Raw genomic sequence first — 20269 nt, forward strand, 5'->3', positions numbered from 1 at the left:
ATAGTCAAACTAGGTGAGCTATTAAGGTTACTGAGAATAGATTTACGTTGTACTACTACTTCGTCCCAAACAGAATCCTGGAAGTGTGGCTTATCTTCTGAGCAGCGTTGTACAAGGGCTGGCATATATTCAGGAGCAAAGTTTGATATATATTCGCCTGTAGAACTGTTTTAACTGCTAAGCGTTGGTGTTCAGAATAAAGAAGGCTTCCAGGGTTCGCGAACCCAAAATATTTTCGAACTTTTTTCTACCGAATTTATCTTGATAATATTTAGTTTAAGGGAAAATAATTTAAAACTCTTTATCAGGCGATAGATATCATAAATTCTCGATAGTTTCACTTGATGGGAATCCTGTATAGGCCTAGTATCTGTTTTTGAGTGTCTGTATCTTTTCTAAGTTCGTTGTTTATTAACGAAAACTGCGAACTTTCGTGAGAGAGACTTCTATCTCCCGCGCTGCCCTTCGTTCCCCATATAAGTACACGTACATTATAATATAGGCCGGTGTTTTTCCGATAGCCGTTCATATGGTAGATACGGCGCTGTCCTTAAACTGCATGGGCACTCCGCGAAATGCTCGATCGGTACCGTTAGTTTTCTGGGGTCCAACCCACTTTCTTAGGCTTGTATTTTTGCTTCAGTCGAGAAACACTCGTTGGTGGGTACCGCATTATTGGCTGCGTGAGCGTTCTGAGCACCCCAAAACGAAACCCGAGACTTTCTCGCTCTTTCCGATTACGTTTTTCTTTGTCGAGAGTGTTTTTTCTGTGAAGCGTTCGATGCCAAGTGCGGAGAAGAGAGGAGGAGAAGGAACCCTGGGGCCATTTTTACGTCACCTGGCAGTCTGTGACACTATACGAATGTCGCGGAACGATGGCCCGGTCTCCTTTTATCACGCCCTTTCCGCCAGTTCGAGATTGTTCTATATTTCGGTAGTTATACTCCTCGCCTTGGCTCTACCCTTAACTCTACTACTTCACCCCGTGCCCCACGTGCTATTCGGAGAAGTAGTCTCGAAGGAAACCCTAGAATTACCGAGAGTCGTCTCTCCTTTCATCTGGCGCGAGTTTTTCTTCGCGTATAGATTCCTTCCTTATATTATAGGGCTTCTACCCCAAAGGTCTACTAAGGGTTCCGCCAAGCTAGGGCGTAAAGGCTGGAAATTGCATCACTATATATTTTTTTTCTCGCGCATTTTTCTTATACGATCCGCTCCCTTTTCTTTCAGTCCGAAAGATAGAGAAACTTCTGTCTTTTACTGTACATGCGAAATGCATTCGGAATATACCACAGAGTCAAAGATACGTAGATATGTTGAATATCGGAATTCTTGGAAATGTTTTTATTGCAAACTGTGGCTGTTTTCACGAATCGTATACACTTAGAAAATACTATATACCGCCTACGTATTGCTTCATTCCCAACAATTTCTATGGCATATTGTACCTCGATATGACTGTCTTTCCTCGTTTCTGCATTTACTGCCAGAAAGACAATTTTTACTTCCCCCACTTTATATAGTTAAGATTGTTTCGAAGTAAAATCTGAAGGTCCTGCCACGTTATTCATTATTGAGACGCTAAATAGAGATATGTTCTTTACACTTTTACTTTCAAAATTCGAACACAATGTTATACACTTTCCATAGGAACGGTACAAATATCCCCATTGGTCCGTCCAACGCTCCAATAATTACGTCGTGACAAAACCCATACCCATAGAGGAAACATTTTTTGTAAGGGTGCAGAAAGTAGTGTCGCTGGACGAATTCCCTTAACCGTTAATTTTTCTAAAAAAAAAAAAATCTTGATGGTTGTTGCTATCCAGTTTGGACCTTACGTTTCGGTATACCATGTAAGACGACGTCTTGTCCTTTATAAGTGGCTAGAAATCTGGGAATGGTGTGGCACTGTCGTTTCTCTCTAAACGCCTTCTCGCCCGTAAGGTCCCATAGGATCTTCTTAAGCGAGCGTGGTAGGGCGAGATAAGGCTTTTCCCGGGGTTTCCTAAGTGGCCGCGCGTGAGTCCTTACCCCATTTTCCTTCTCCACTTTTCCAACCTCTTCCTTCTCTCGTTTCGGGATCTCTGGTCGCGCGCCGCGTTCGTTCATTCCACCCTTTTCCTCCTTCCATCTTCGTATCCCAGGCCGGCATCAAGTACTCGGGACTATTTGCTTACCGAAGCTACCTTATATCTCTCGACCCGTTTTGAAACTCTCTTTTAAGTAGGGGGGAAGAAGCTATCTTTAATATAGCCACTGCCGTTTTGCCGGGGACCCTTGTTTATGACAAGCCAGATACGCGTCTACTATATTAAGCCTAACTTTATACGTAAGAGACTGAGGGGTAAGTAGGGTGTAGATTGACGTCACGGACTGCTCGCTTTATAAACTAATAAACTTGCCCAACTGAGATAAGAACACGCTTTAAGCGAGATGACACTCTTTTCGCGCGCGCTCGATCTTCTTATAAATACTTGCGGGCCTTTTCTCGGTGAACCGAGATTGAGTTAAGTTGCCTTCTTGAGTGGAATCCATTTAGTTCTTTAGAACGATACGTTATCACTGCTCTGACGTTCGCGAGTTAAGGCCCTAACCAATCAAAGGACTCTCTGTAACTTTATTATTAGGATTGAGGTTGCCAAGACGACGAGTAATTGAATCTAAATAACAATTTCATCAGACAGCGGCTTGGGTTAACTATATCTATTTCGTGAAAAAACCGCTTAGACCATTGAGCCAATAAAGTGTATGGCAGGTTGTTTTGGGAACCATCTTTTTTTTTAATTTCTTCAAATTCGATCAATGCGAAGTTTTCCACCATCTCCCACTTCTGCTCTTTCGCCATGATGAGGTTTTTCTGAAACTCCCTCATTTCCCAACTCTACACTCTCCTTCCTCATATTGACTAAAATGATATTATGGGTAGAGAGAAATAGTCTACTGCTCACGAACTATAAGACCATATCTTCCCTCGTGTCCAGGTCGCCCGGACAGTGTTATAAATGGAATGTATTCTATAACCACCAGCAAGATTTTGTCTTCTATATAGCTTCGTTCCCCATTTCTATAAAATGAGGTTTGGAAATTGCTCGTCATGGCGTATAAGGGAAACGTCTAGTTATATTTGTGAGGCCGCGAAGCGTGGATGATTCTACAGTAGCCCCTAGCTAACATGCATCCGAAGATAGACCCTAAACAGTAGCTTGTACATCGCAGTTTGTCGCACTTGGTCCGCCGTACACGAGTGAAGAAAATGAAATAAAGCGCCTCGTTAATCATTGGCAGTCTTCTCTCCCTGTCAAACACATTCTCGCCAGCTCTTCCAAAGAGTGAGAAGAGAGAGAGGGAGGGAGAGAGAGAGAAGCCATTACTAACATATCCACTAGCACCCTTTAAACTATATAACCACCCGACTCTAATTTTAGACCATTCTTATACGACAAACCGAGACTACACAGCCATTGTAACTCTATTTATCGCTCCCTATATATAATTTTTTCTTTAGTTCATTGCGCAACATTTTTTTAAAGTTATTTTTATTTTTATTTCGTTTTTTCTGGGTCAACTGCCTGTTAAAGTTAGTGTAAGTTAGTGGAAGAAGAAGCCGTCGTCAAATTTTATTTCCAGTCTAACGTATTTACTCTTAATTAGACTGTCAAGACGGAATGTTGAGTTCCTTCACTAGTAAATGTGGATTACGCGATGTGGCGTTACGAAGTTATTTATCGCTTGTACTTGAGTCTTCAGATTTAAGCTGAACAATATAGAAATTGATTCATTTTGATTTAAACGAAAACGAATCTAGTTGCAAATACATCGTCAAAGAAGAATTCGGAATAGCTTTTAGTTTGGAGCTTCTAGGGCCCCTTCAGTAAACAAATTTAGTGCCTCCAAAACGACTCGAAAATTCGTTTTCTTCTATGGCATTTGGCAGCTGTAGAAAACTCAATTTTACTGAATAAACTAAAGACAGGCGAAATTAGTCTTACATGAAAAATAAACCCATAAATCCATATCGCGTGACTTGTCGGCGTTTAACCGCTTGTTAACGCCGTGCATATCTAACACCAACATACCGGCATATGATGCGACTTATTGGAATTTGCTCCCTAAACGTTAATAACTATGTAAAAAATACCCTAAGACTCGGCTTGTACACGTATTTCGTACGTAGAGTAAGTAATATCCGACCGATTCATTCATATTTAATAAATTTTTCCTCCCTAGAACGTGTGAAAAAGGTTTTTTTTTCTATGCCCTTTATGGGTCGAGAAACCCGGAGTTTTCTATTGGGAAAGGTATAGTATGGGGAAAAGGGGGATTTTTCTCTCCTTTTATAAACACAACATTGCATGCGTGATAACATGCACGCACGATCGTGCTCTCTTAGTACACTGTGATCGGACTTCTTAAACAGCTCTAGCAAACGTCGCTGCTACAAAACTTAACTGACAGTTAAGCCTTATTAAGCTACATTCTTTTCTCCTATTCCCTCCTCGTGTTATGATAATGGTTCTATACCCACTATTCCATCTACTCCCAACCCAGTCCTACCCCGCGTGGCTTAAGTGGGGATAAAATAATATCGCGTGAGACTTCTCTATGTGTACGTACATGAATCTATTCAATCATTCTTTAATCTTCAATTTAGGTTGTGTTGAAACCATTACTCGAAGTAAATCAGTTATTGCGCCAAAAGTATATGAGCAAGGTTTAATCCTGCTTTCGCGTTCAAACTTTCAGTAGTTAGTGAAGACGATCCAACTATGTTTAAAACTGGAAAAATAACACAAATGATTAACTTCACAGAAATAGGCTATGGTTCATGAGAGTCTCGATTTAATTCATGGTACATGACCTTTCGTTAGGGTTTTGGGAGGGGAAAATGGATTAATCTTTTACTAAATATTTTATCTAAGTATTACAAATTATTTCTTTAGTACCGACCGACCATGTTTCGTTTAGGATATGTAAACGAGGGATATAAAGTGTCTATACGCGTTTCTGCATAGTACTTACATTTGAGTTTAATTAATTTCGCGTTTGTAACCATTTTTTTTTTGTCGTCGTGTTCGGGCGGATTTTCAGGAATTTTTGGCACGCGGCTGCGAAATTTTTCTTACTCGCTTCACTTACTATCGAACGTCACGTGTTAACGTCAAAGTGTTCATTCAAACATTGGAGGAGGTTTAAACATGTAGGTCTACCAACTCTAGCTGCGGGAAAACTTAAGCATTTTCAACGTCAGCGCATTTTTGTCTCGGTTTCACGCTATACTTTACTTCTTCCGCCACGGCGCGACCCCAAGTCGGTTTCTCAATTCCAGCACTACCGTCAAAATGTCAATGTCAAATGTTGCGGTATTGCCGTGACACCACTTCCGCCGTTGACACATTTGGAAGCCCCCCCCTCTCTTCTCTTTTTTTTTCGTGTACTAAAACGAAGGGTTTTGTCAAAATCAAAGATCGTTGCGGGTTCTCTTTTAAGTATTGGAAAAGTTCCTCGTAATCGTTTTGCGCATAAGAAAATGGATATTAGCATGGAGGAATAAAACTTCTTGGATAAACCAGGAGTATAAATAATTCTAGCACTACTATCACTGTTCTGGATCTGTTATTAACCTGCTTCAACAAGATGTTTATTTATTCCTCTTAACTGTCACTAAATCTAGGCATTAATGTACAAAAGAAGTAAAGGATCTTATCCCCAGCGATTGGAACGTGTAGTACCATTACCCATACTCCATCACGCCTAGCTCTCCCTTTTAAATTTCAAATTTTCCTGTTCGTTCGACCGCCTTTTAAAAAATGTGTAAAGTCTTTGATGGAAAGCGATCTTTTTTCCCGTCCCAGGTCGCCCGTAAGTTTTTGATATAGAAAGAGCCGGAAAAGGCGCAAATTTTTCCGTATTATCAAATTATTTTCGCCATAAAAATCCACTAGTTTGCCGCCGTGCATCAGCTTTCGGCGATACGTGGTACGGTACGGTATTAGGCGTCCTTAATATATCAATCCGTGGTTGTAGAAGTACCCCTACTTATAAAGAAAAGTATATACGAGAATGGCAAAATTTCACTGCTACAGTCTGCATGGTAAAGCAAGGAGTGAAAGCCCTGGCGCTGATAACGAGGGTATAAAAGCTTGGCAGGCAAATGGCGAATTAATGGAAGGCGATAAACAGCGTCATCTGTTGAAGGAGTACGGGTATTCCGGGGTTGGATAGGAGCTGGGACACCAACCAGGGTGGGAGGCTAAATACCTGCCCGCTAGCTGCGTGCGTTGCGCTGTGAAAGTTCTTTAAAAACGTCCCTCGAGAATAATGCCGTCTAGGCAAAGACGCTAACAACCCGGTATCTCTTCTTCATCCCCATCAACCTACTATTTCTGTAAAAAGCTATTGCTGTATATTACCCTTACTTGTACAGCCCCTAAAATTAGGATACTACTCAAAGGCCCGCACCAACTTCGCGAAAATGGTCCGTGTGTGGAATGGGTCGGAAAACACTACACTGATAAAACTAAGAGCGGAGTTATTCTCCATAGTAAATCTCGAAAGAAGGAAAGTAGTACGGTTTAAGGTGACTCGACGCGTTGGGGTATGTTTTCCCCTGCAGGAATGATAAGCCGTTGAAGAAGGAAGCGCTTATTTTTATAAACAAGAGTACATTAAGCGTCGGCGACGTTGGTGAAGGAGGAGGTCTCTTCTTAACCTTCTTTTTTTTTTCATTGCCTTTTCTTTTTTGAGAATTTTGGCAATCTCGAGTAAAGACGCCGCGAAATTGGCTCTTTTTATTATATTCTCGTCTTTTTGGTCACTAAAGAGGAGAAGACCACCTCTCTTTCTCCCGTATCTCTCTTTTCCGAGCTAGCTTGACTCCCATCCAGGATGAGGCCTAGCTAAAGGACTCGATTAGCCGCTCTGTCAAGCTAAATTTTCTCCCTAATGTAAAAGTTAACTCCCAGAGCTATAGCTTTTATGAAACGTCGTTAGGCCCTGTCTACTTGAAAATAGTTTTCACTTGACGATATGAAAGTTGTTTTTATATTTTAATATATTTTTGTTTTCCCTGTTTTTCAATAGCTTCTATATATTCATATTAATACTGGAAAATATGAGGTTGTCTCGCGTTTAGACAGGGTTTTGTTTTTTATCTATCTATTTCTTTGTTTAGGGTTTTTAAATAACAAACTATACCGGCATCCGTTTTAATATAGTCTGTAAAATTTTACGTTTCAAGATGAGACTAAGGAAAAATAAAATAATAATAGATTAAACGATAACGTAATATAACAAGCCACGTCGTTTCTTATAGAGGATTTTATATGCAAAAGGATATGTATAAGAAATACACGCGATTTCTTATCCCTTTTTTCCTATCTATTTTACAGCGAGGAATTTAAAATTGCAAATAGGACTTTTGCACATTCCCCTTCCTCCCTCCCTCTCTCTCTCTCTCTCTCTCTCTCTCTCTCTCTCTCTCTCTCTCTCTCTCTCGCTTCAACCTCTCGAATATTTTTTTGTATGCATGTATGTAGGGAAAGAAAGATATTTCGTTCGTAGAGTTTCTTCCGGTTTCCTTTTTAGCATAAGTGCCAAAATTTATTTTTCCTTTTTTGGAATCAAATCTCAGTCTCCTCGAGTGTGGGAAAAAATAGTAGATAGGAGGATGGATGTATGCGTGTGTACGAGGAGAGAATACGGATAAGGAGTTCTAAGTTCTCAGGTGACGGTTTTCAATGTTTCACTTTTAAAAATATTTGCGTTTCTTTTTGTTCTAAATTCATGAAGGAAAAGTAACCCGAAAACACAAACTAAGACTAATTAATTAAAATAGTTTAAAATTTTAATTTACAATTGAAGTGGTTCATTTCAATTAGTTTCACTTTGGATTTATTTTTGGTCTAAATTTATGAAAGACACGTAACCCAAAAACCAAAACACAAAGATGTAGTTGAATTTACAATTGAAGTGATTCGTTCCAATTATTAATTTAAAATAGTTTAAAATCGGTGCCCATCAGAAATACAGGAAATAAAATTTCAGTTAGTATAAAATCTCTGATTGATATCCACCAGAACTTCCATGGACGACGCTTCTTATCGACACTGTCATCAACCTTTTTAAACCCGATTAGGGACCTAGTTTCCACTTCAGTCTCTCTAGAACCCCGAGTAAGAAACGTAACAGTAGTGTCAAAACAAACACAAGACTTATTTCACTTATTTTAACTAGCTCTGTTATACTTTTCTTGAGAGTTTCCTGCGAAAATCTTCTTTTGATTCTACATTAAACAATCGGGAAGACAATATAGAGAGAGAGAAAGCGTTTTTGATCGGCCAGGGGTATTTTGTCCCTGCCTTTTTTTTCTCTTTGGCGCGCGAGCTTAGAAAACAATGATGTAGTCGAATTTTTGGGGACCTAGAGAGTATCGTAACGAAATCAGGAGTTGACTCGAAAAGTAGGAGAAAGAGGGAGAGGAGAAAGAAAGAATCTATTTCGCCTCTGGATGTAATGAGCTACCAAACGGAGAAGCGAGTATCAAGCCCCCATTTTTTTTTTTTTTTTCAGTTCCTTTCTTTTTCCTTATAACGTAACAAAAAGCTTTAATGGCGACTGTACGATTCCTAGAGTGTAGAGAGAAAGAGAGAGGTTTTTTTCTTCAGGAAGAGAAGGGTGATACTTCTCCTCGTCGACCCTTCTTCCTCCCTTCCTCCCCCGGTCTCTTTCTTACTCTCATCCCAGGGCGAAAGAATAAATCTGGCGATCTATCAAGGCGATTTAGCCGTTAATGTCTCGGAGCCGAACCTAATGGTGCGAACGTGCTGTCTCAGCGAAGCCGAATTTAATACAGATTTTTCTCACCTTCCCTACACCCTCTCTCCCTTATTTCGCTATCTTAGTTTCCACTCTATCTATCGCTTCTCTCTCTTTCTTTCGGTACAGTTGTACGTTTATCTATAATCGGATTTTTAGAACCCGCATCTCCCATTGTAAATGTAATGTAGAGTCGAGTCGAGCCGTTTTCCGAATGAACGTTATAGTTTCCTTTTCAGTGTATATACTGTCCTTCTCTCGCAATCGGGAACATTTCATTGAATGTCTTCTATTTTTAGTAAGGCTTATTTCGATATAGACAGAGAAGTTTCTCTTTTGAAAGTTTTAAGTTTGAAACTCAATCGAATCGCTTAATTTGTTCCGATTTGAATATTGTGTTTTTTTCTTGGAAAGAAACTGGGATTACGAATAGCCAATAAAATTTGTCGATTTTAGTTTAGTTTGGGTGTAAACCTAGAATAGGAATCGTTGTTCTTTTAAATAATTAAGCGTGTATTGGTTGGAATATTTGACGAAACAAACCAATCTAGAAAAATATAATTTGAATAATTAGACACTTTTAAGTTTGAAACTCTTTACTTCATCCTTTCAGTAGGACTTTACTATGAGTGGAAGTTAAAACATTTTCAAATTCTCTCATAGATAAATCAAAAAGGTTTGTTTTGTTTTAGCTTTAACTAAAGTTATCTGTAATAATTGAACAAAAAATCTAAAAGGTTTCAGTCGTGAGATAAATATTTAATAAGTAAATATTGCTAACACAAGTCCCCCTTCCCCCCTCTTGAGAAGAGGCTAAATCAAATGAATGTACGTCACGCTATCAATATTATCATTTAAGTACCTTCTGTTTAAAACGCGTATACTATTTACAATCAATTTTTCCATCGCGTAAATAAATATTCAAATTTCCTTATCCCAAAGGAGATATTTTCTTTATATTTTGATGGTATAAACGCACGACAAAATATTTTCTTTTCGCTTCCCGGAATATAACGCCGCTCGCTATAATAGTAGCATAAGATATGTTCCATAAGTATGACCCTTCCTATACGCCGTAATGCTAGAGACTTACTGTAAGTTAGCTAGTTTGAGAACGACAAGCGAGAATTGACTATTCCTATTATGTCTGTACTAAGCCATTGACAGCGCCTCACCAGGCGTCGCTTTACCTCGAATCTATGACCTACGTCACTTCATGACAAGCTCCAGTTTGAAACCAGTGACAAACTTATGGAACATATCTTATGAACTTATGAATGTAGTAATAGTAATAATAATAAAAAAAGAGCTAGCGTCGAGTATCAGTACTAAAAAAATAACCCTTCCTCTTTATTTTTGTCGAGTCGCTCCCCTTAACCCTTTTTTGTTCCTTTCTTTCCTCAGAGACTATTTAACTTTTTCCTTATATATCCTCGACAAAATAAAGAGAAGTGATATCGCGATTTTCCAATTGCCAACTCTATTTTCTTACACGCGAGAAAGAAGAGGTCCATGAGGAGAAACAGTTTCGTTTCGTAGGCTCGTATACACCCCTGAACAAAAAAGGAACCATTTTTAGACGAAGGATAAGGAGGGGGGTCACAAAAATGGTCTATTGGGAGCTATAGCGATCTAAAACTCTAAAAGAAAAAGAGTTGGGAGAGAAGGTTGCTTGCTTCTCTTCCTCCTATAAGTTGTGAAATACAACAGCCAACGAAACTCTTTGGGCTTACATGCAAACTAGATTAGAAAAGTTTGCTAGAAGGGGAAGCGAATTGTTCCCTCCCCCTCCTTCTCGAAATGTTTTGAAACAAAAGTATACTTCGATTTTTTTCAATGTACAGGGTGTGAAATATTTTCAATTCAAAATATTTCAATCATTGAAGGTTTAGGTATAACGTTTAAGTTTGATTTGTTTGAAATGGTGAGAATTATGAAATCATAAAATTACAATATGGGTATTGCAGGGTATTTCAACTTCCGAGTATTTGTTACACCCTGTATATATTTATTGATGTTACCAGGACGAAACAATTCCGCGAAGAAGCGCTATGGAAGAAGACAACGATTTGCCAATTTTTCCTTATACGTCGATCGGTTCTAGCTGCTAGCTGTGTCGGGGATTTTTTAAGAAAAAGTTTTTCTTTGTCGCAATCTTTGTAGGCCCCTATTTAAGCTTGGCAATTTCTATCGACGATAAGAGAAAATGGGGGTTATCAGTTCCCTAGATTGATCTATGGAAGAGCGTAACATTTCACGGGGACTATACTGTATTGCATCCCCTTTTCTGATCTATATTCCCAAGCCTCATTTATATAACTGCCCTCCATGTAAGCTATATATATATATATACACCCACCCCTGTACAGTATTTGGCTATGCCAATAAATAATTCTATACGTTTTGCCTGCAAAAGGGAGCGACACTAAAGATCACCCTTCTTTCCTTTTCTCTCATGCATTATTTTGCTAACGTTTATTTAAAAAGTTTACTATATGCGCAATTGAGGATTTGAATAATAGACGAGATGTTTCACGGCAAACTTAGGATTTAGTTAGGGGAAAAGATAAGTTGACAATCAGTACCAGTTAAGCCTAATTTGATTGCACCTCTAGTCTATCCAAAGCCCTACATTTCTTCTATTCTTTAACATTTTTAGCGTGCACATAGTGTGTGGAATCCTCTTTTTCCTGTCTAATTGAATTCGCTGTAGTAGACTGACAAACTTTATGCAGGGTCCCTCAGTTTGCCCGTTTTCTCGGTCCTGAGCTTACGCGAATGACACAGTTCATCTCCTTTGAATACCGACGAATCGCTACACTTTCTAAAGCTCTCTTTTTTACCAACGTCCGTTACTTTCCATCCCTCGCGAGCCATCCCCTTTTTTTCATCCCTTGGAATCTTCCACCATAAATTCCCTCATTTCACTCCTATAAAAAAATCCCTCACTTCCTCTGTGGCAATATAGGCAGCGAAACGTTTGCGGAAGGCTTTTTTCGACGACTTTTCTCCCTTCCGCCCCCTCACCATTTCTGTCTATACTTCCTAGTATGGACGAAAGAGGGACTGTATTCAGAACTGGCTTTTAGCAATCACGGCCACTCAATCCAATGCCAAATTCGCAAGTCCCTCTCGCAATGATTTTTTTCCTCTCTCTCTCTTTCTCTCTCTGGGTCTCTACTTTTCCTCACTCTTCTTTCTCTCCTCTTCCCTCTCTCACTCTCTTGTACAAAACGATTCAGGGGCTCGAGTTGGCCAAGTTGAGAGTGGTTTTATTTTTTAACCTTTCTGGTATTTTTTATTCGTCGTTATACTACCCTATACTTCGCACAAAATAACTTGTGGATGCTTTATATTAGGTTCTTAAAATTGTCAGTCACACGGAGAGGGTCCGACAATATCTAAGACTGGTCTAAAGTTTTTAAGATTTTCCCCTAGATAGGTGCTTCACCCCGGACGCCGGTGTACAGCAGTTGGAACATTTCATCAGGGGTTTTTTGTATAACCGATAGTTTATTTTTACTTAGCCCATTATCATGGGACCGACTAATCTGCTGAATGTCTGAACGTCTGAACTGCTGAAAATAGTAGAATTCCTACTATAAAATTCTCCCATCCTACCAAACCGTAAACTGTCTGAACCTTTTTGACTATTTTGCTGAAATGCCGAATTCTGAACACTGAACATTGAAATAAAAGTAAGGGACCGTCTGAACCTTTTTGACTATTTTGCTGAAATGCTGAACTCTGAACCGTGAACTTTGAAATTAATGTAAGATAGAGACCGTCTGAACTTTTTTGACTATTTTGCTGAAATGCTGAATTCTGAACCGCTAACTTTGAAATTAATGTAAGACAGAGACCGTCTGAACTTTTTTGACTATTTTGCTGAAATGCTGAATTCTGAACCGTGAATTTTGAAATTAATGTAAGATAGAGACCGTCTGAACTTTTTTGACTATTTTGCTGAAATGCCGAAATCTGAACCGAAATTAATGTAAGATAGAGACCGTCTGAACTTTTTTGACTATTTTGCTGAAATGCCGAAATCTGAACCGAAATTAATGTAAGATAGAGACCGTCTGAACTTTTTTGACTATTTTGCTGAAATGCCGAATTCTGAACCGAAATTAATGTAAGATAGAGACCGTCTGAACTTTTTTGACTATTTTGCTGAAATGCCGAATTCTGAACCGAAATTAATGTAAGATAGAGACCGTCTGAACTTTTTTGACTATTTTGCTGAAATGCCGAATTCTGAACCGAAATTAATGTAAGATAGAGACCGTCTGAACTTTTTTGACTATTTTGCTGAAATGCTAAATTCTGAACAGTGAATTTTGAAATTAATGTAAGATAGAGACCGTCTGAATTTTTTTGACTATTTTGCTGAAATGCTGAATTCTGAACCGTGAATTTTGAAATTAATGTAAGATAGAGACCGTCTGAACTTTTTTGACTATTTTGCTGAAATGCTGAATTCTGAACCGTGAATTTTGAAATTAATGTAAGATAGAGACCGTCTGAACTTTTTTGACTATTTTGCTGAAATGCCGAATTCTGAACCGAAATTAATGTAAGATAGAGACCGTCTGAACTTTTTTGACTATTTTGCTGAAATGCCGAATTCTGAACCGAAATTAATGTAAGATAGAGACCGTCTGAACTTTTTTGACTATTTTGCTGAAATGCTGAATTCTGAACCGTGAATTTTGAAATTAATGTAAGATAGAGACCGTCTGAACTTTTTTGACTATTTTGCTGAAATGCCGAATTCTGAACCGAAATTAATGTAAGATAGAGACCGTCTGAACTTTTTTGACTATTTTGCTGAAATGCCGAATTCTGAACCGAAATTAATGTAAGATAGAGACCGTCTGAACTTTTTTGACTATTTTGCTGAAATGCCGAATTCTGAACCGAAATTAATGTAAGATAGAGACCGTCTGAACTTTTTTGACTATTTTGCTGAAATGCCGAATTCTGAACCGAAATTAATGTAAGATAGAGACCGTCTGAACTTTTTTGACTATTTTGCTGAAATGCCGAATTCTGAACCGAAATTAATGTAAGATAGAGACCGTCTGAACTTTTTTGACTATTTTGCTGAAATGCTAAATTCTGAACAGTGAATTTTGAAATTAATGTAAGATAGAGACCGTCTGAACTTTTTTGACTATTTTGCTGAAATGCTGAATTCTGAACCGTGAATTTTGAAATTAATGTAAGATAGAGACCGTCTGAACTTTTTTGACTATTTTGCTGAAATGCTTAATTCTGAACCGTGAATTTTGAAATTAATGTAAGATAGAGACCGTCTGAACTTTTTTGACTATTTTGCTGAAATGCCGAATTCTGAACCGAAATTAATGTAAGATAGAGACCGTCTGAACTTTTTTGACTATTTTGCTGAAATGCCGAATTCTGAACCGAAATTAATGTAAGATAGAGACCGTCTGAACTTTTTTGACTATTTTGCTGAAATGCTGAATTCTGAACCGTGAATTTTGAAATTAATGTAAGATAGAGACCGTCTGAACTTTTTTGACTATTTTGCTGAAATGCCGAATTCTGAACCGAAATTAATGTAAGATAGAGACCGTCTGAACTTTTTTGACTATTTTGCTGAAATGCCGAATTCTGAACCGAAATTAATGTAAGATAGAGACCGTCTGAACTTTTTTGACTATTTTGCTGAAATGCCGAATTCTGAACCGAAATTAATGTAAGATAGAGACCGTCTGAACTTTTTTGACTATTTAGCTGAAATGCCGAAATCTGAACCGAAATTAATGTAAGATAGAGACCGTCTGAACGTTTTTGACTATTTTGCTGAAATGCCGAATTCTGAACCGAAATTAATGTAAGATAGAGACCGTATGAACTTTTTTGACTATTTTGCTGAAATGCCGAATTCTGAACCGAAATTAATGTTAGATAGAGACCGTCTGAACTTTTTTGACTATTTTGCTGAAATGCTGAATTCTGAACCGTGAATTTTGAAATTAATGTAAGATAGAGACCGTCTGAACTTTTTTGACTATTTTGCTGAAATGCCGAATTCTGAACCGTAAATTTTGAAATTAATGTAAGATAGAGACCGTCTGAACTTTTTTGACTATTTTGCTGAAATGCCGAATTCTGAACCGAAATTAATGTAAGATAGAGACCGTCTGAACTTTTTTGACTATTTAGCTGAAATGCCGAAATCTGAACCGAAATTAATGTAAGATAGAGACCGTCTGAACGTTTTTGACTATTTTGCTGAAATGCCGAATTCTGAACCGAAATTAATGTAAGATAGAGACCGTATGAACTTTTTTGACTATTTTGCTGAAATGCCGAATTCTGAACCGAAATTAATGTTAGATAGAGACCGTCTGAACTTTTTTGACTATTTTGCTGAAATGCTGAATTCTGAACCGTGAATTTTGAAATTAATGTAAGATAGAGACCGTCTGAACTTTTTTGACTATTTTGCTGAAATGCTGAATTCTGAACCGTGAAATTTGAAATTAATGTAAGATAGAGACCGTCTGAACTTTTTTGACTATTTTGCTGAAATGCCGAATTCTGAACCGAAATTAATGTATGATAGAGACCGTCTGAACTTTTTTGACTATTTTGCTGAAATGCTGAATTCTGAACCGTGAATTTTGAAATTAATGTAAGATAGAGACCGTCTGAACTTTTTTGACTATTTTGCTGAAATGCTGAATTCTGAACCGTGAAATTTGAAATTAATGTAAGATAGAGACCGTCTGAACTTTTTTGACTATTTTGCTGAAATGCCGAATTCTGAACCGAAATTAATGTATGATAGAGACCGTCTGAACTTTTTTGACTATTTTGCTGAAATGCCGAATTCTGAACCGAAATTAATGTTAGATAGAGACCGTCTTAACTTTTTGACTATTTTGCTGAAATGCTGAATTCTGAACCGTGAATTTTGAAATTAATGTAAGATAGAGACCGTCTGAACCCTTTTGACTATTTTGCTGAAATGCCGAATTCTGAACCGAAATTAATGTATGATAGAGACCGTCTGAACTTTTTTGACTATTTTGCTGAAATGCTGAATTCTGAACCGTGAATTTTGAAATTAATGTAAGATAGAGACCGTCTGAACTTTTTTGACTATTTTGCTGAAATGCTGAATTCTGAACCGTGAATTTTGAAATTAATGTAAGATAGAGACCGTCTGAACTTTTTTGACTATTTTGCTGAAATGCCGAATTCTGAACCAAAATTAATGTAAGATAAAGACCCTCTGAACTTTTTTGACTATTTTGCTGAAATGCCGAATTCTGAACCGAAATTAATGTAAGATAGAGACCGTCTGAACTTTTTTGACTATTTTGCTGAAATGCCGAATTCTGAACCGAAATTAATGTAAGATAGAGACCGTCTGAACTTTTTTGACTATTTTGCTGAAATGCCGAATTCTGAACCGAAATTAATGTTAGATAGAGCAAAATAGTCAAAAAAGTTCAGACGGTCCCTATCTTACATTAATTTCGGTTCAGAATTCGGCATTTCAGCAAAATAGTCAAAAAAGTTCAGACGGTCTCTATCTTAGATTAATTTCGGTTCAGAATTCGGCATTTCAGCAAAATAGTCAAAAAAGTTCAGACGGTCTCTATCTTACATTAATTTCGGTTCAGAATTCGGCATTTCAGCAAAATAGTCAAAAAAGTTCAGACTATCTCTATCTTACATTAATTTCGGTTCAGAATTCGGCATTTCAGCAAAATAGTCAAAAAAGTTCAGACGGTCTCTATCTTACATTAATTTCAAAATTCACGGTTCAGAATTCAGCATTTCAGCAAAATAGTCAAAAAGTTCAGACGGTCTCTATCTTACATTAATTTCAAAATTCACGGTTCAGAATTCAGCATTTCAGCAAAATAGTCAAAAAAGTTCAGACGGTCTCTATCTAACATTAATTTCGGTTCAGAATTCGGCATTTCAGTAAAATAGTCATAAAAGTTCAGACGGTCTCTATCTTACATTAATTTCGGTTCAGAATTCGGCATTTCAGCAAAATAGTCAAAAAAGTTCAGACGGTCTCTATCTTACATTAATTTCAAAATTCACGGTTCAGAATTCAGCATTTCAGCAAAATAGTCAAAAAAAGTTCAGACGGTCTCTATCTTACATTAATTTCAAAATTCACGGTTCAGAATTCAGCATTTCAGCAAAATAGTCAAAAAAGTTCAGACGGTCTCTATCTTACATTAATTTCGGTTCAGAATTCGGCATTTCAGCAAAATAGTCAAAAAAGTTCAGACGGTCTCTATCTTACATTAATTTCGGTTCAGAATTCGGCATTTCAGCAAAATAGTCAAAAAAGTTCAGACGGTCTCTATCTTACATTAATTTCGGTTCAGAATTCGGCATTTCAGCAAAATAGTCAAAAATGTTCAGACGGTCTCTATCTTACATTAATTTCGGTTCAGAATTCAGCATTTCAGCAAAATAGTCAAAAAAGTTCAGACGGTCTCTATCTAACATTAATTTCGGTTCAGAATTCGGCATTTCAGCAAAATAGTCAAAAAAGTTCAGACGGTCTCTATCTAACATTAATTTCGGTTCAGAATTCGGCATTTCAGCAAAATAGTCAAAAAAGTTCAGACGGTCTCTATCTTACATTAATTTCGGTTCAGAATTCGGCATTTCAGCAAAATAGTCAAAAAAGTTCAGACGGTCTCTATCTTACATTAATTTCGGTTCAGAATTCGGCATTTCAGCAAAATAGTCAAAAAAGTTCAGACGGTCTCTATCTTACATTAATTTCGGTTCAGAATTCGGCATTTCAGCAAAATAGTCAAAAAAGTTCAGACGGTCTCTATCTTACATTTATTTCGGTTCAGAATTCGGCATTTCAGCAAAATAGTCAAAAAAGTTCAGACGGTCTCTATCTTACATTAATTTCAAAATTTACGGTTCAGAATTCGGCATTTCAGCAAAATAGTCAAAAAAGTTCAGACGGTCTCTATCTTACATTAATTTCGGTTCAGAATTCGGCATTTCAGCAAAATAGTCAAAAGGGTTCAGACGGTCTCTATCTTACATTAATTTCAAAATTCACGGTTCAGAATTCAGCATTTCAGCAAAATAGTCAAAAAGTTAAGACGGTCTCTATCTAACATTAATTTCGGTTCAGAATTCGGCATTTCAGCAAAATAGTCAAAAAAGTTCAGACGGTCTCTATCTTACATTAATTTCAAAATTCACGGTTCAGAATTCAGCATTTCAGCAAAATAGTCAAAAAAAGTTCAGACGGTCTCTATCTTACATTAATTTCAAAATTCACGGTTCAGAATTCAGCATTTCAGCAAAATAGTCAAAAAAGTTCAGACGGTCTCTATCTTACATTAATTTCGGTTCAGAATTCGGCATTTCAGCAAAATAGTCAAAAAAGTTCAGACGGTCTCTATCTTACATTAATTTCGGTTCAGAATTCGGCATTTCAGCAAAATAGTCAAAAAAGTTCAGACGGTCTCTATCTTACATTAATTTCGGTTCAGAATTCGGCATTTCAGCAAAATAGTCAAAAATGTTCAGACGGTCTCTATCTTACATTAATTTCGGTTCAGAATTCAGCATTTCAGCAAAATAGTCAAAAAAGTTCAGACGGTCTCTATCTAACATTAATTTCGGTTCAGAATTCGGCATTTCAGCAAAATAGTCAAAAAAGTTCAGACGGTCTCTATCTAACATTAATTTCGGTTCAGAATTCGGCATTTCAGCAAAATAGTCAAAAAAGTTCAGACGGTCTCTATCTTACATTAATTTCGGTTCAGAATTCGGCATTTCAGCAAAATAGTCAAAAAAGTTCAGACGGTCTCTATCTTACATTAATTTCGGTTCAGAATTCGGCATTTCAGCAAAATAGTCAAAAAAGTTCAGACGGTCTCTATCTTACATTAATTTCGGTTCAGAATTCGGCATTTCAGCAAAATAGTCAAAAAAGTTCAGACGGTCTCTATCTTACATTTATTTCGGTTCAGAATTCGGCATTTCAGCAAAATAGTCAAAAAAGTTCAGACGGTCTCTATCTTACATTAATTTCGGTTCAGAATTCGGCATTTCAGCAAAATAGTCAAAAAAGTTCAGACGGTCTCTATCTTACATTAATTTCAAAATTTACGGTTCAGAATTCGGCATTTCAGCAAAATAGTCAAAAAAGTTCAGACGGTCTCTATCTTACATTAATTTCAAAATTCACGGTTCAGAATTCAGCATTTCAGCAAAATAGTCAAAAAAGTTCAGACGGTCTCTATCTAACATTAATTTCGGTTCAGAATTCGGCATTTCAGCAAAATAGTCAAAAAAGTTCATACGGTCTCTATCTTACATTAATTTCGGTTCAGAATTCGGCATTTCAGCAAAATAGTCAAAAACGTTCAGACGGTCTCTATCTTACATTAATTTCGGTTCAGATTTCGGCATTTCAGCTAAATAGTCAAAAAAGTTCAGACGGTCTCTATCTTACATTAATTTCGGTTCAGAATTCGGCATTTCAGCAAAATAGTCAAAAAAGTTCAGACGGTCTCTATCTTACATTAATTTCGGTTCAGAATTCGGCATTTCAGCAAAATAGTCAAAAAAGTTCAGACGGTCTCTATCTTACATTAATTTCAAAATTCACGGTTCAGAATTCAGCATTTCAGCAAAATAGTCAAAAAAAATCAGACGGTCTCTATCTTACATTAATTTCAAAATTCACGGTTCAGAATTCAGCATTTCAGCAAAATAGTCAAAAAAGTTCAGACGGTCTCTATCTTACATTAATTTCGGTTCAGAATTCGGCATTTCAGCAAAATAGTCAAAAAAGTTCAGACGGTCTCTATCTTACATTAATTTCAAAATTTACGGTTCAGAATTCGGCATTTCAGCAAAATAGTCAAAAATGTTCAGACGGTCTCTATCTTACATTAATTTCGGTTCAGAATTCAGCATTTCAGCAAAATAGTCAAAAAAGTTCAGACGGTCTCTATCTAACATTAATTTCGGTTCAGAATTCGGCATTTCAGCAAAATAGTCAAAAAAGTTCAGACGGTCTCTATCTTACATTAATTTCGGTTCAGAATTCGGCATTTCAGCAAAATAGTCAAAAAAGTTCAGACGGTCTCTATCTTACATTAATTTCGGTTCAGAATTCGGCATTTCAGCAAAATAGTCAAAAAAGTTCAGACGGTCTCTATCTTACATTAATTTCGGTTCAGAATTCGGCATATCAGCAAAATAGTCAAAAAAGTTCAGACGGTCTCTATCTTACATTAATTTCGGTTCAGAATTCGGCATTTCAGCAAAATAGTCAAAAAAGTTCAGACGGTCTCTATCTTACATTAATTTCAAAATTTACGGTTCAGAATTCGGCATTTCAGCAAAATAGTCAAAAAAGTTCAGACGGTCTCTATCTTACATTAATTTCAAAATTCACGGT

At 37.2% G+C, this 20269-nt stretch overlaps 1 protein-coding gene across 10 annotated transcripts in view; it reads left to right on the plus strand.

Annotated features, from left to right (window-relative positions):
• Rbp6 (RNA-binding protein 6) overlaps positions 1–20269 on the plus strand; it is a 210885-nt gene that overhangs the window by 113779 nt on the left and 76837 nt on the right. The gene's annotated exons all lie outside the window — the stretch shown is intronic.

Source organism: Phalangium opilio, unplaced genomic scaffold (genome assembly GCF_054372755.1).
Source record: "Phalangium opilio isolate 3A_F unplaced genomic scaffold, DU_Popi_V2 ptg000024l_1, whole genome shotgun sequence".
Lineage (NCBI taxonomy): Eukaryota > Metazoa > Arthropoda > Arachnida > Opiliones > Phalangiidae > Phalangium > Phalangium opilio.